Source organism: Stegostoma tigrinum, chromosome 29 (genome assembly GCF_030684315.1).
Source record: "Stegostoma tigrinum isolate sSteTig4 chromosome 29, sSteTig4.hap1, whole genome shotgun sequence".
NCBI lineage: Eukaryota > Metazoa > Chordata > Chondrichthyes > Orectolobiformes > Stegostomatidae > Stegostoma > Stegostoma tigrinum.
In genome coordinates, this window is record NC_081382.1 from 28,001,940 (window position 1) to 28,016,273 (window position 14,334).

Genomic DNA, 14,334 nt, shown 5'->3' on the forward strand with positions numbered 1-14,334 from the left:
TAAGCTGACATTTGTACTTCTTCCTAATTTAGAATATCACCCCATGGTTAATTTTTTAAAGTTCAAGTGTATTGTTTAACAGTAAATTCTCAGGCATTTAGGAAAACTGTCTAACAAAGTGTGGAGCTGGATGAATACAGCAGGCCCAGCAGCATCTCAGGAGCACAAAAGCTGATGTAACTAGTTTTGTAGCTAATCTAGGTAGTTATAGGAGTCAGTGGGCTTGAAATGGACATCAGTTTCTAGCTGGTTGCCTGAGATGGAGACTGAGAGGTCCAGGAAGGTGAGGGATGTGCTGGAGATGGCCCAGGTGAACTGAAGGTTGGGGTGGAAGTTATTGGTGAAGTGGATGAACTGTTCGAGCTCCTCTGCGGAGCAAGAGGCGGAGCCGATACAGTCATCAATGTAACGGAGGAAGAGGTGGGGTTTGGGGCCTGTGTAGGTGCGGAAGAGGGACTGTTCCACGTAACCTACAAAGAGGCAGGCATAGCTTGGGCCCATGCGGGTACCCATGGCCACCCCCTTTGTCTGTAGGAAGTGGGAGGAATCGAGAGAGAAGTTGTTGAGGGTGAGGACGAGTTTGGCTACCTAGAATACACCTCCTCCCACCCACCCTCCTACAAAAATTCCATCCCCTATTCCCAATTCCTCCGCCTCCGCCCCATCTGCTCCCAGGATGAGGCATTCCACTCCCGCACATCCCAGATGTCCACGTTCTTCAAGGACCACAACTTTCCCCCCGCAATGGTCGAGAACGCCCTTGACCGCGTCTCCTGCATTTCCTGCAACACATCCCTCACACCCCACCCCCACCACAACCGCTCCCAGAGGATCCCCCTCATTCTCACATACCACCCCACCAACCTCCGGATACAACATATCATCCTCTAACACTTCCGCCATCTACAATCCGACCCCACCACCCAAGACATTTTTCCATCCCCTCCTTGTCCGCCTTCTGGAGAGACCACTCTCTCCGTGACTCCCTTGTCGGGTCCACACTCCCCTCCAACCCCACCACACCTGGCACCTTGCCCTGCAACCACAGGAAGTGCTACACTTGCCCCCACACCTCCTCCCTCACCCCTATCCCAGGTCCCAAGATGACCTTCCATATCAAGTAGATGTTCACCTGCACACCTGCCAATGTGGTATATTGTATCCATTGCACCCGGTGTGGCCTCCTCTACATTGGGGAAACCAGGTGGAGGCTTGGGGACCACTTTGCAGAACACCTCCGCTCAGTTCGCAACAAACAACTGCACCTCCCAGTCGCAAACCATTTCAACTCCCCCTCCCATTCCTCAGACGACATGTCCATCATGGGCCTCCTGCACTGCCACAATGATGCCACCCGAAGGTTGCAAGAACAGCAACTCATATTCCGCTTGGGAACCCTGCAGCCCAATGGTATCAATGTGGACTTCACAAGCTTCAAAATCTCCCCTTCCCCCACTGCATCCCCAAACCAGCCCAGTTCTTCCCCTCCCCCCACTGCATCATTAAACCAGCCCAGCTCGTCCCCTCCCCACACTGCATCCCAAAACCAGCCCAGCCTGTCTCTGCTTCCCTAACCTGTTCTTCCTCTCACCCATCCCTTCCTCCCACCTCAAGCCGCACCTCCATTTCCTACCTACCACCTCATCCCACCTCCTTGACCTGTCCATCTTCCCTGGACTGACCTATCCCCTCCCTACCTCCTCAACTATACTCTCCTCTCTACCTATCTTGTTTCCTCTCCATTTTCGGTCTGCCTCCTCCTCTCTCCCTATTTATTCCAGTTCCCTCTCCCCATCCCCCTCTCTGATGAAGGGTCTAGGCCCGAAATGTCAGCTTTTGTGCTCCTGAGATGCTGCTTGGCCTGCTGTGTTCATCCAGCTCCACACTTTGTTATCTTGGATTCTCCAGCATCTGCAATTCCCATTATCACTAGGAAAACTGTGTGATAAGTTGGTTGCAAAAAATGTTTCAGAATTCTCACATGGTCGGTTAACACTGACTGTTAAATCAGTCCCATACAGTGGAGTTTGTCCATTTCATGTTCTCATGCTCTTTTTATTGAAAGAGATAGCATCGATATCTGTAACTTCCTGGAGCTTGTAAATCATTGTCACATCACTCTACAGTCAGCTGACAGGATGTGTCTTTGTCTGCCGAGGAGGAAGCTGATTTTCTAGTTGTATTGTGGAAAGTTCTTGTTATGTAGCAATTCAACTATGTCAATGGATGAATGGAATATGCTACTGTTGTAAAGAAATAAGCTTGCTCTTCTCATGAAAATCAATGTGCTATTCTTTTATTGTTTTGTAAGAAGCAATAGAATGTTGCTCACAGATCAATGAAAAGTGATATTGCTCCAGCCATATACTCTTCTGTCTTTGTCATTGCACTGACTGAGTTGTTTAATTATATTTTTTAACAGGTCTTCATTTCAATTGATATTAAAAAAAAGGCTACTTTAATACTGTCCATCCCAGTGGAAACCAAATAAAAACTGAAACAACTGTGGATGCTGTAAATCAGAGGCAAGAACAGAAATTGCTGGACAAGCTCAGCAAGTCTGGCAGCATCTATGGAGAAAAAAACAGAGTTAATGTTTCAGGACCAGTGACCCTTCTTCAGAACCTGTTTTTTTTCTCTCCATAGATACTGCCATACTTGCTGACTTTTCCCAGCAAATTATGATTTTTGTTCCTGGCTTAAGTAAATAATCTAAGATAACACGTCAGTGCTGGAGGTGCACTGCATTGTTAGAAATGTTTCCTTTTGCATAAAATATTGAACAGAAATATATGTCAGTTCAGTTGGATGAAGAAGATCAAGGTGGTTCTGCTGGTGTACTATACAATATTTAACCCTCAATTTATGTAAACCATGCATAATACTTGTCATTTATATCATTGCTGGAGTGTATTGTTGCTTTGAGCAGTTTGGCTGGCTTCATTGTCTAAACAACAGCAATTATTTTTCAAAATTATTAAATTCCTGTAAAGCATTTGAACCCTCATCATAATATAAAAGGCAGTCTATAAAAGTAACTCTTTCTTTTTCGCCACAAAAAGTATGTAGTTATACCAGAGAACTGAAAAGATGCAGACCTTCCAAGTGCAAGAATACTTATCCTGAAAGCATTGTAAAGCCAAAATCAGAGAAAAAGATAATTTTATTAGAAGTACTTAGCAGAAGTCAAAACTCTTTCACACTAAAACATTTTCAGGAAAGCTGAGTGGTGTAAGGGCTTTGCATGCAACTCACTGATTCAATGTTTTATTTGTTTATGCATTGAATGACAGCCTAGATTCACATGTATGCAGTTCACTGGTCAAAGAAACGAATAAAGCCATGGGAATTTCCCATCTAGCTGTTCAAAATAGCAGTCATTTACTTGTGCAGATAGCTGAAAGGAAGGGCATGTGACAATAATGAGAAAGTTGACCTATGTCTCAAGCTGTAATTATCCTAATTTCAGAGCAGTTTTTTTCTTAAAAGTACACTGTTAGTTGTTGTTTTTTATTCTTTCTTATTACATCTTGTCATCCTTCAGGATTTTGAGGCATGCCTTCATAATCTGCTGCAAATATTCATGATCTTTTACCCAATTCGTTTTATGCAGTCTCACTTTCCACAAGTAAGATCACAGGACATAACAAAAGATAAGACTGAAGCATTTACAGAGGTACCTTTAGACAGAGGTTATAAGTGGATGATCCATCCCAGCCTCCTCCGGTGGTCCCCAGCATCAAGATGCCAGTCTTGAGTCAATTTGATTTATGCCATGTCATTTCAAAAAATGAAGACAATGGATCCTGCAAAGGCTATGGGCCCTGACAACATTACAGCAATAGCACTGAAGGCTTGTGCTCTAGAACTTGCCTCTCCTCTAGCCAAGCTGTTCCAGTTAAGCTACAAAACTAGCATCTATCTGACAATGTGGAAAATTGTCCACATATGTCCTGTACTGAAAAAGCAGGACAAATCTACCCTGGCCAATTATCAATCCGCCTACTCTCGATCATCAGTAAAATGACAGAAGGTGTTATCATCAGTGCTATCAAGCAACACTTGCTTTACATAAACCTGCTCACTAGCACTCAGTTTGGGTTCCAGCACAGTCTCTCAGCTGCTGACTTCACTACAGCCTTGGTTCAAGAAAAAAAGCTCAATTCTAGAGTTGAGTGAAAGTGACAGCCCTTGACATCAAGGCTGCATTTGACCAAGTGCTGCTCAAGGAGTCCTAGAAAAACTTGAATCAATGAGTATCAGGGAAAACACTTTTGCTGGCTGACGTCTTATCTGGCACATTGGAAGATGGTTGTGTTCAGTCATCTCCAGGATATCTCTGCAGGAGTTCGTCAGGGTCGTGTCCTAGGTGCAGCCATCTTTAGCTGTTTCACCAATGGCCGTCTCGCTGTCATAAAATCACAAGTGTGAATGTTTGCTGACGACTGCACTATAATCAGCACCATTTGCAACTCCTCAGATACTCAAACAATCCATGTTCAAATGCAACAAGATCTGCACAATATCCAGGCTTGGGCTAACATGTGGCAAGTAATGTTGGCACCATGCAAATACCAGCAACGACCACATCCAATAAGCGACAATCTAACCACTGCCTCTTGATATTCAATGGCATTACCATTACTGAATTCCCACAATGTCAACATCTTAGGGGTTATCATTGGCCAGAAACTCAACTGGACTTGCCATATAGCAGATCAGAGGCTTGGAATAATGCAGCATTTAACTCATGTCCTGACTCCTCGAGAACTGTCAACTAACTACAAGGCACAGATCTGAAACATGAAGCAATATTCCTCACTTGCTTGGATGATCACAGCTCCAGCAACATTCATGTAGCTTGGCACCATACAGTACAATGCGGTGGGCCTGATTAGCACCACATCCACAAATATCCACTGCATCCACCACCGACACTCAGTAGCAGCACTATGTCCTATCTACAAGATGCACTGCAGAAATTCACCAAAGATTGTCGGACATTGCCTTCCAAACCCAAAACCACTTTTATCTAGAAGGATTTGGGGAACAGCTACATATAGGAACACCACCACCTGCAAGTTTTCCTCAAAGCCACTCACCATCCTAACCTGGAAATATATTGCTGTTCCTTCATTCTTTCTGGATCAAAATCCTAGAATTGACTGCAGCAGTTCAAGAAGGCAGCTCACCACGAACTTCTCAGGGGGAACTAGGGATGGTCAATAAATGCTGGCTCAGCCAGCAACACCAATATCCCATGGGAGAATAAAAAAATGGTGGGCGGCATCCCTGTTTCTGAGCCAAAACTTCCAGGGTTCAAGACAGCCTCTAATACTTGGTCAGGGAAGGTTCCTTATCAATCTACATATCTTTCAATATGCCTTTGGTGGAGTGGAAGGCTCTCCTGGTCAGCTCTGTTTGATGCAATGTGGTGCCCCTTAAACAACAGCACAGTGACCTGTTCCAGGAAACTCAACCATAGGAAAATGGATATAAGTACATGTTCTTTTCTGCCTGATACGCCAGCAGACTTGGGAATGGAAAGAAAAAAAAAGTACCTGTAAAAAGTTCATATTCTTAAAGTAGCATCATCGTTGAACATAAATTAGTGCCTACATTAGTAAAGGTGCTAATGATATTGAAAATATATTGATATTTCAAAAGTTGGATGTTCAGAAATGATGAAACTGCGCTGTATGTTCAAGTGAGAATACAAATGGGAACTAAAGCCCATTTAAGTCTGAGTAGCACCAGATTGAGGTACCCTCATCCACTTAGGTTCCTTTTGGTGCAAGATGGGCCATAATGCCAGTTTAAGGTTGGATTCATGTTGAAAGGTCACTGTGTGGGTGGCTCCTCCTGCATTTGACCTCACTGTATTTGTGTGAAAAAAAATCCTGAGACTGAAGTGGTGAGCTGCATTTTTGAACCACTGCAGCCCATGTGCTGTAGGAACACCCACAACACTATTAAGGAGGTAGATCCAGGATTTTGATACAATCACACTGAAGAAACAGTGATATATTTCCAAGTCACAATAGTAAGTGGCTTGGAAGGGACTTGCAGGCAGGGGTTTTCCCACTTATCTGCTGGCCTTGTCCTTCTGATAGTAGTGGTTGTGGTTTTAGAAGGTGCTGTCTCAGCAGCTTTGGTGAATTTCTGCATTGCAACTTGTAGATAGCACACCCTGCTGCTACCTCATTGGTGGTGGGATTGGATGCTTGTAGACGTGGTGCCATTCAAGTAGGCTGTTTTGCCCTGGATGCTGTCAGTCTTCTTGATTGTTGTTGGAGCTGCACCCATCCATTATTCTGGGAGTATTCCATTACACTCCTGATTTGAGCCTTTCAGATGGTTGACTGTCTCTGTGGAGTCAGGAGGTGAGCTACTCATTGCAGTATTCCGAGTGTCTGACCTGCTCCTGTAGTCATTGTATTTATATGGTTAGTCCAGGTCAGTTTCTGGTGAATGTAACTCCAGGCTATTGATCGTGGAGAATTCAATGATAGTATTTAATGCCAAGGAATGATAGTTAGATAATTTCTTGATTGAGATGGTCATGCCTGGTACTTGTGTGGTACGAATGTAACCAAGCCTAACCTGCCTACTGTCTAGTGGAGGAGGGTCACTACACCAGAAATTTTAACTTTGATTCTTCATAGATGTTGCCAGACCTTCTGAGCATTTCCAGAAACTTTGTTTTTGTTCCTACCCATTGTCTAGATTTTGCTACGTTTGAACATGGACTACTTCAGAATCTGAGGAATCACAAATGGCACTGAACGTTGTGCAATCGCTAATGAACATCCCCATGTCTGACCTTACAATAGAGAGAAAGTTTGGGACTAGGACACTAGCCTGAGGCTGCCCTGCTGTGATGCCCTGGAGCTGAGATAACTGAATTCCATCAGTCCTATATATCCAACCGATGAAGAGTAATCCCCGGATTGCCACTGACACCTGTTTTGCTAGAGCTCCTTAATATCACCTGAGATTGCTGCTCTTAAGATCCCACTTTTATATTTCCTTCCTGAATATCTGATACCTGCTTTCAAGGTCCCATCTCTCTTCCTACCTATGTTGTAGCTACCAGTGCAGACCATAATTTCAATCTGATCCTCCTCCCCTAGAAAGATCTCCTACAGCTACTCCATGTCACCCTTGATTCTTGCACTAGGCAGGTAACATACCATCCTGCAGCCACATTTGTTGCCATAGAAATGCCTGTCTGATTCCCTGACTGTGAAATCCACTATCGGTGTTGCCCTTCTGTTCTTCTTTCTCCCCATTATACAGTTGAGAACCCCTTTGTGCCAATGATGTTACTGGTCACACTTCCACGAGGAACCATCACCTTCGCTAGCTTCCAAAATGGAATACACATTGACAAACACAATACGCTCAGAGGTCACTCCTCCAACTGTCTGGTTTTCTTAGACTGCCTGGTAGATGGCCATTTTCTCTCTGTTTGTACACTTCCAACCTGTTCTCCCTATATGTGCTGTTCATGTAGTCCTCAGCCTCATAGATGCAACAGTGACTCCAGCTGTTACTCATGTTCTGAAACCTGGAGTTCAAGTTTGTGCAGCTGGTGAAACTTCCTGCAGATGTGTTTGTCTGGACAAACAGTATGTTTATGACTTCACACAGGATGTACACTCCACTCTGCTGACTTACCATCTTGTAACTTTGAAAGCTAATAGTTACACTTAGAACAAACATGAACTCGTATAAAATCTAACAAGTAATCTAACTTAATTTATGTTAACTGTATTTTAGTCTATTTTGAATTCATTTAACTTTACCTCCTTTTTACCCATGTTCTTTACTGAAAACTGAGTAGAATCACAAAATCCCTATAGTGCGGGTAGAGACCATTTCACCCTCCTGTCTGCACTGACCTTCAAAACAGCATCCCACCCCCATCCCATAAATCTGCATTTACCATGGCTGGTCTGCCTAGCCCATACATCTCTGGACACAACAGAGCAATTTAGCATGGCCAATCCAACTAACCTGCTCATTTTTAGACTGTGAGCGGAAGCTGGAGAACCCATGGAGAACACACAAACTCAACACAGATAGTTGCCCAAGGCAATAATTGAACTCAGGTCCCTGGCGCTACAAGGTGCTACTGTACTGCTAAAAGGTACTGTACCTTTCCTAAAGGCTACTTTTTTCCAGTTTCAAGCTTTTCGTCTCATACTCGAACAGCTGCTTATCGACCAACCATTAAACTTGCAGTTTTCCTATTATGTCCCTCTAGGATTTTTCTTTCACACTCACTCCTGAGGAGAGGTGTCTCATGTAGTTCCAGATTTCTCTTCTTGAAAGTGAATGAAGGAAATGGGCTGCCAATATATTACCTCCTCACAATATTCTCGGTTGAATGGTCTCACAAGACACACTACTTTTACTGTTAAAAACCACAATCATTAAATATGAAATGATTTGCGAAAAATTTTGGATTGCCACGTTAAATCTATGTGGCACTCCTAAGGGCAATAGTTTACCCTTCCTGTTTACAATTTGACAGTTCTTCCCTCGCACACTGTTCCCCCTCAACCACTTGTGCCTGACAGTTTTGTTGTATACATCTTCCTGCATATCTCTTGGAAAAATGGTTACTATTATTTCAAAAGGAAAAGGAGGATCTTGTATTATTGCATAGTATCCAAGCCAGACAAGCCTGTAACTTTAAGGTAGTTACATGACATCATGATAGACAACATTTCATTTCAAGGTACTCACCTTACCTGCAGTCTTTCTCTCTGTAATGGAGTCAGTGCGGTCAAGTGATCATGTATCATAGCCATGTTAATATTGTAAGTGAACTTCAATGCTCTGTCTCAATAAGGGCCTATGCAGTGTGTACTACATGGAGTAACCACATCTAAAACCACAAAGTACATCATATAGTTAAAATATTGTGTGCCAAACGGCTGTTTTCTTTTGGCTTAATAAAAACAGCAATTTAGCAATCTCTATTTCTAAGAGACAAGTGAAGTTTCTTCAGAGCTACCCTAATCAAAGGCATTTTTTCTTATTACTTGTACCACAAATATATGACTCTATGGCACTTTAACAACATCTTGAAGCTATTAGTGGGACTACTCATAGTAGCAGTTTTAAATGCGGTAGCTATTTGTACGTCCGAGGTTTCTCCTTCAGTTGGCGTTGACGAAGTAACATGCAGCTGTTGCTCTACAACCATGATGACCATACAATGATACTAAATTCCAACTCACACCATGAATCATTTATTAGTCACAGTCGGAATATATTTTAGTTCAGCTTTATTACCGGACCCATGAAGTTGAAATGCCAAAGCAACTCAGCTGGGTCCAAGGTCATTTTGGAAATCTGCTCATGAACAACTAGACCTTTACCAAGCACTCCCACTACTTCTTCAATGTCCATGATAAATGCTTCCTCTTCAGTATGAGCTGCAGGCAGTTACTTCAAGCCAGCCACATAAACATGATTAATAACAGACATGGAAAGTGATGCTTCCATTTGCACAGGACAGCACAGCTTTTATCTGGTTCTGGAAAACAATACTTGCTGCTTGCTTTGTATATAACACGAGACACGGAGCTTTTCTCCTCTCACATCCACTCTCTCCCACCCACAGAGTGCCGATTGCTCCTTTCACTCTGTCTTGCAGTTGTACCCCTACTCGGGTTTATGCATATCCGTTATTTCTGAACCATATTCGATCAAACTTAATTGCACTTTGCGTGATTAATTTGCAATTATTTCATTGTCTACCACACCTTCGTTTGTCTTTGCTTTGACACTGATTTGATGAGTCAGTTCGTTGCAAGCGTCAACTTGTTAGGTACAAGTTATCTTAAGTTCTGCAGTCCGAGGCACTATATATCTCTGCATCTTTTTATCCCACATCTCTGCTCTTTACATTACATCCAGCTTGTACGTAATATATTGATAAAACACAGAATGAATCATCTTACAGTTATCAACTTCATATTTTACTGGTGGCACAATGATGGTGAGGAGGGAGGTGGAATGTTGAATCTTTGATGTCCACGGGGATTGACGTCTTCTGGTTTTGCGTGGAATGACAGGATGCATGTGATGAGTGTATTGTTATGCAGGTTGCAATTGTATGAACAGTATATGCATTTTATATTGTTTTACAATTGGTAATTATTTTATTTGTTGCTGTAAGCAAGCATTAGCGGACAAACCCAACCAGAACCGTTTTCACCCTGTGCACTTGCAATGTCTCCTAGGCCTTCTCTGAATTCCCAATCTGTAACTTTCGATGGAATTTTCTCCAAGTGGGTACAGTTTCTGTTTGTGCTCACCTGTTAAGGAGGCTTGTGTCTTATTGTGGATCACTTTTCTTGTCTGCAAACAATCAATAATATGTTTCCAACTGCAAGGAAGGGAAATCACTATCTGCAGAGCAGTCTCAAACACTTAGCACATGTTACTGCACCGACTGTGTATGTTCCTATAAATGACTCCACTTTTATTGTTTCTAATGCAAGATTAACAATTCTTGCGTTCCTTTAATTTTCATAGAATCCCTACAGTGCAGATAGAGGCCATTTGGCCCAGTGAGTCTGAACTGCCCCTCCAAAATATGCCCAACCCAAACCCACCCTTATATCCATAACCCTTCATTTAGCATGGCTAATCCAACTAAGCTGCACATCTTTGGTCTGTGGGAGGAAACTGGAGCACCTGGCGAAAAATCATGCAGATACGGAGAGAACGTGCATGTCATCCAAGGTTGGAATTGAAGCCAGGTGCCTGGTGCTGTGAAGTGACAGTGCCACTGTGCCACCCCCAACTTTAAAATAAAACTTCAAATGTCATTGTTAGATTGGTTCAGTTTACACCAATTATGCATTTCCAGGTAGTTTTTAGGCTATTTCATATGAATGTATGAATAAGGTGCAGCAGTAAACAATTTGGCTCCTGTAGCCCGCTGCACCGTTTAATAAGGTCATTGCTGAACTGATTGCAGACACAAATTCACATTCCCTCCTATGCATGCTAAGTTTTCATCCCTTGCTTATCAAGCATCTATTCATCTCTTCCTTAAAGATATTCAAAAACCATGCTTTCACTGCCTTTTCATGAAGAATACCAAAGACCCATGACCTTGTGTCTTCGTCTCTCTTTGTAATGGCTGACCATATATTTTCAAACTGTGATCCCTAGCTCTACATTTTCCTGCAAAAGGAAACATCCCACAGCATGTACCCTGTCAAAACCCTTAGGGATATTTATATATTTCAGTCAAGTTGCCTCTCCCCCTTCTAAGCTCCAGCAGATGCAGGTCTACTGCGTTCAGTCTTTTCACATAAAACAATCAACCCAGTCCAAGTATTTGTCTAGTAAATCCTTGAATTGCTTCCAGTGCATTCACATCTCTCCTTAAATAAGGATTAATTATGTTTTTAATTATTTTGGATTAACTGTGCTATTTGTTAATGTACTGAAGCAAATATGGTGAAGTGGATACTCAGCCAGTGATCATCATAACTGATGGGAGTGTCTCTTCATTTGAGTGCCATTTGTAACACACTCAATTTGAATACTTCAGAGTTTTCAAAAAGGAAAGAAAATCCTATTTAATGTGCACTAAGCGTAATTTATTCATCACAGAGTATTTTATGACTGCCAAGTCAGTTTCAGGATGACTTTAGCTTTAAGATTTTCAACAATGCTGTTACTTTGTGAGTCAGTTCATACGTTTTAGGCTGGCAGCACTGGGTTTTGTATCTTGGGAAATGAATCTAGCAGTGTGTACCCAAAAGGATCCATATTGGCATCACACAAACAAATGAACCAAGCTAATAGTCCTTTGGGGGAAGCCAATAAACTCAGGAAGTTATTGTTTATTCTTATGGGTGATCAGACTACAATTAAATTTAACTTTCTACAATTGAATTACTAACTAATAATTATAAAAGAACGATGCAATTTCACTTAGCTGTATTTTTCAGAAACTCACTGTCATCAGCTGTAAGCCAAATAAAAATGTATGTTATTAATGCATTCACATACCCGTCCTGTGCATTTGACAGCATTGTTGCATATTGATTCTAGGCTGGGTTTCTGCTGGTTTCTGCTTCACACATGTTACGAAGCTTGTTATTCCCAATATAGCATCTTGGCTTTTGATGCCTTCACAGGTGCTGAGCTCTGTCATGAAACTAAACATAAAACGGCAGCTTCACACTTTAATATTCTTCACCATGTACTCACCATGTGGTAAGCTGACTATCATTATCTGAAATGTTCAAAATGATAAAAGTTTCTGAGAGAACAGATTGTGAAAGATTGTTTCTGCTGGCAAGCAGTCGGTTGCAATTGGTATAGGATTAGAATCATCATTAACAGAGTGAGGAGCAAGTTAGAATTTCTTCACACCAAATGTTTTTTGAACTGGGAATATTTTATCCCAAAGAATAATTTAGGCAAAGACTGTAACAGCATTGTAAAAAATTCTGATAAGCATTCAAAAATATGAAATAAATGAGAAAAGAACAGGGGAATGGGAATGGAGCAGATAATTAACCCTGAATCAGTTACTTTCTTTGGAAATTCAATTCACATAGTTACCACCATAATGGGGATAAGAGATCTTTTTGAAGCTATGATGTGCAGGATTTGATGTAACAGAAGATGATTCATAGCTTTAAAAATAAAAGCAATATTATCAGTAAGGTATCAACAGGGCGAGTGGATAGCACAGTTTTTGTAGGAATCCCTAGTAATGTCAAACTTTTGTCATCAAATTTTACTTGTTCTAAAATAATTGATCAATCAGAATGTTATTTTTGTTGCCACATACAAGTACAAACAGTGTTACCATGGTCATAAAATTACTTTTGTTTAGCTAGCCATCTTTGCATTAGATTATAAAACAAGGAAGGCTCTGTTTGCCTGCTCAGATTGACCATCTCAGGGCACAATTAGAAGAGGAGTAGTGAACTTCTGATAGCTCAGTCAACATTTATCCTTCAGGAAACATCACCAAAACAGATTAATTGATTGTTTATTTCACTGTTGTTTGAAGGAACCTTGTGGTGTACAAATTAACACTTTAAGATGCACTGAAAATATGGAAAAGCCCTGTAGAAATGCAGTTCATTTGTTCATTCATAGCTGACACTATTTTTGAGCAGTTAGCACAGACAATTGACACTTGAAGGGACATCCCCATAAGTGAATGTTTGTAAGGCAAACCATTTGACAAAGCATAAATGGCTTATATGTTCTGTTGTCATTCTTGACTTCTCTGATAATCTCAATGGTAGATGATTAGTTAATTTTTTAAAATAATAAATACAAAAACTTTAAAGAGGCAATACCATTATTGAAAAATGTTTTACAAAACCTTTTCTCCTGTGATTCTGGAACAGTAACATGATGCTGCCTCTCAAGCCAACGAATCATTGTACTGCTGCACATTGTTCCATCAATATAAAAATAGCACCAGGTGTGCTGACTGCTTTTTCTCTGGAGATCAAGACATTACTTCTATTGTTTGCCCAAATGTAAAAGCAATGCTTCAAGGTTCACCATGGAATAATGATGCCAGTATAATTATAACTTACCTTGAAAAGACTGAAGGGAACTTAGTGGCACCATAAAACAGTGTGCTGAAGAATATTTGCGACTTCAAAATCTTATGATTTTGGTATTTTTATCCCTCCATTAAAACACTACATATAGAAAATAAAACATAATTTACTTGCGTTTGAGATCATACTCTTTGGAAATTCTCCATTTTTGGAACAAACTAAAATAAATGAGCAAACCTATGGATTTGTTCAGCACACTTTGTCATCAAAGGACATAAATACAGAAATGCTGGATTTCATGTTAATGCAACTCAATCTGGGTTAAGAGATAATGGGAACTGCAGATGCTGGAGAATCTGAGATAACAAAGTGAGGAGCTGGATGAACACACCAGGCCAAGCAGCACCTTAGGAGCACAAAAGCTGACGTTTTGAGCATGTTTTTATGTCCAGCTTAGTGAGCTTTCTCACCTTGGTGCATCATTTTTGGTTGTTGCTCACTCAATGCTGAATTCTTTGCAATCTTTGCATATCATGAGTGTAAAATTGTGTAAATTTCTAAGATGCTTTTCTGAAATGTTTGCTGTTTTATGTGAATAATGCGGGTATATTCATGATCTACATGCAGTATACACAGATTGCTGTCTCACTTAATGTGCAGATTTTCTGCCATAAGTAACCATCTTCAGTTTGGATATCATTGCGTTTAAGCTACAACAATAACTCTTTGTTAACACAATGTACTAAACATCGCAAAAAGCTTC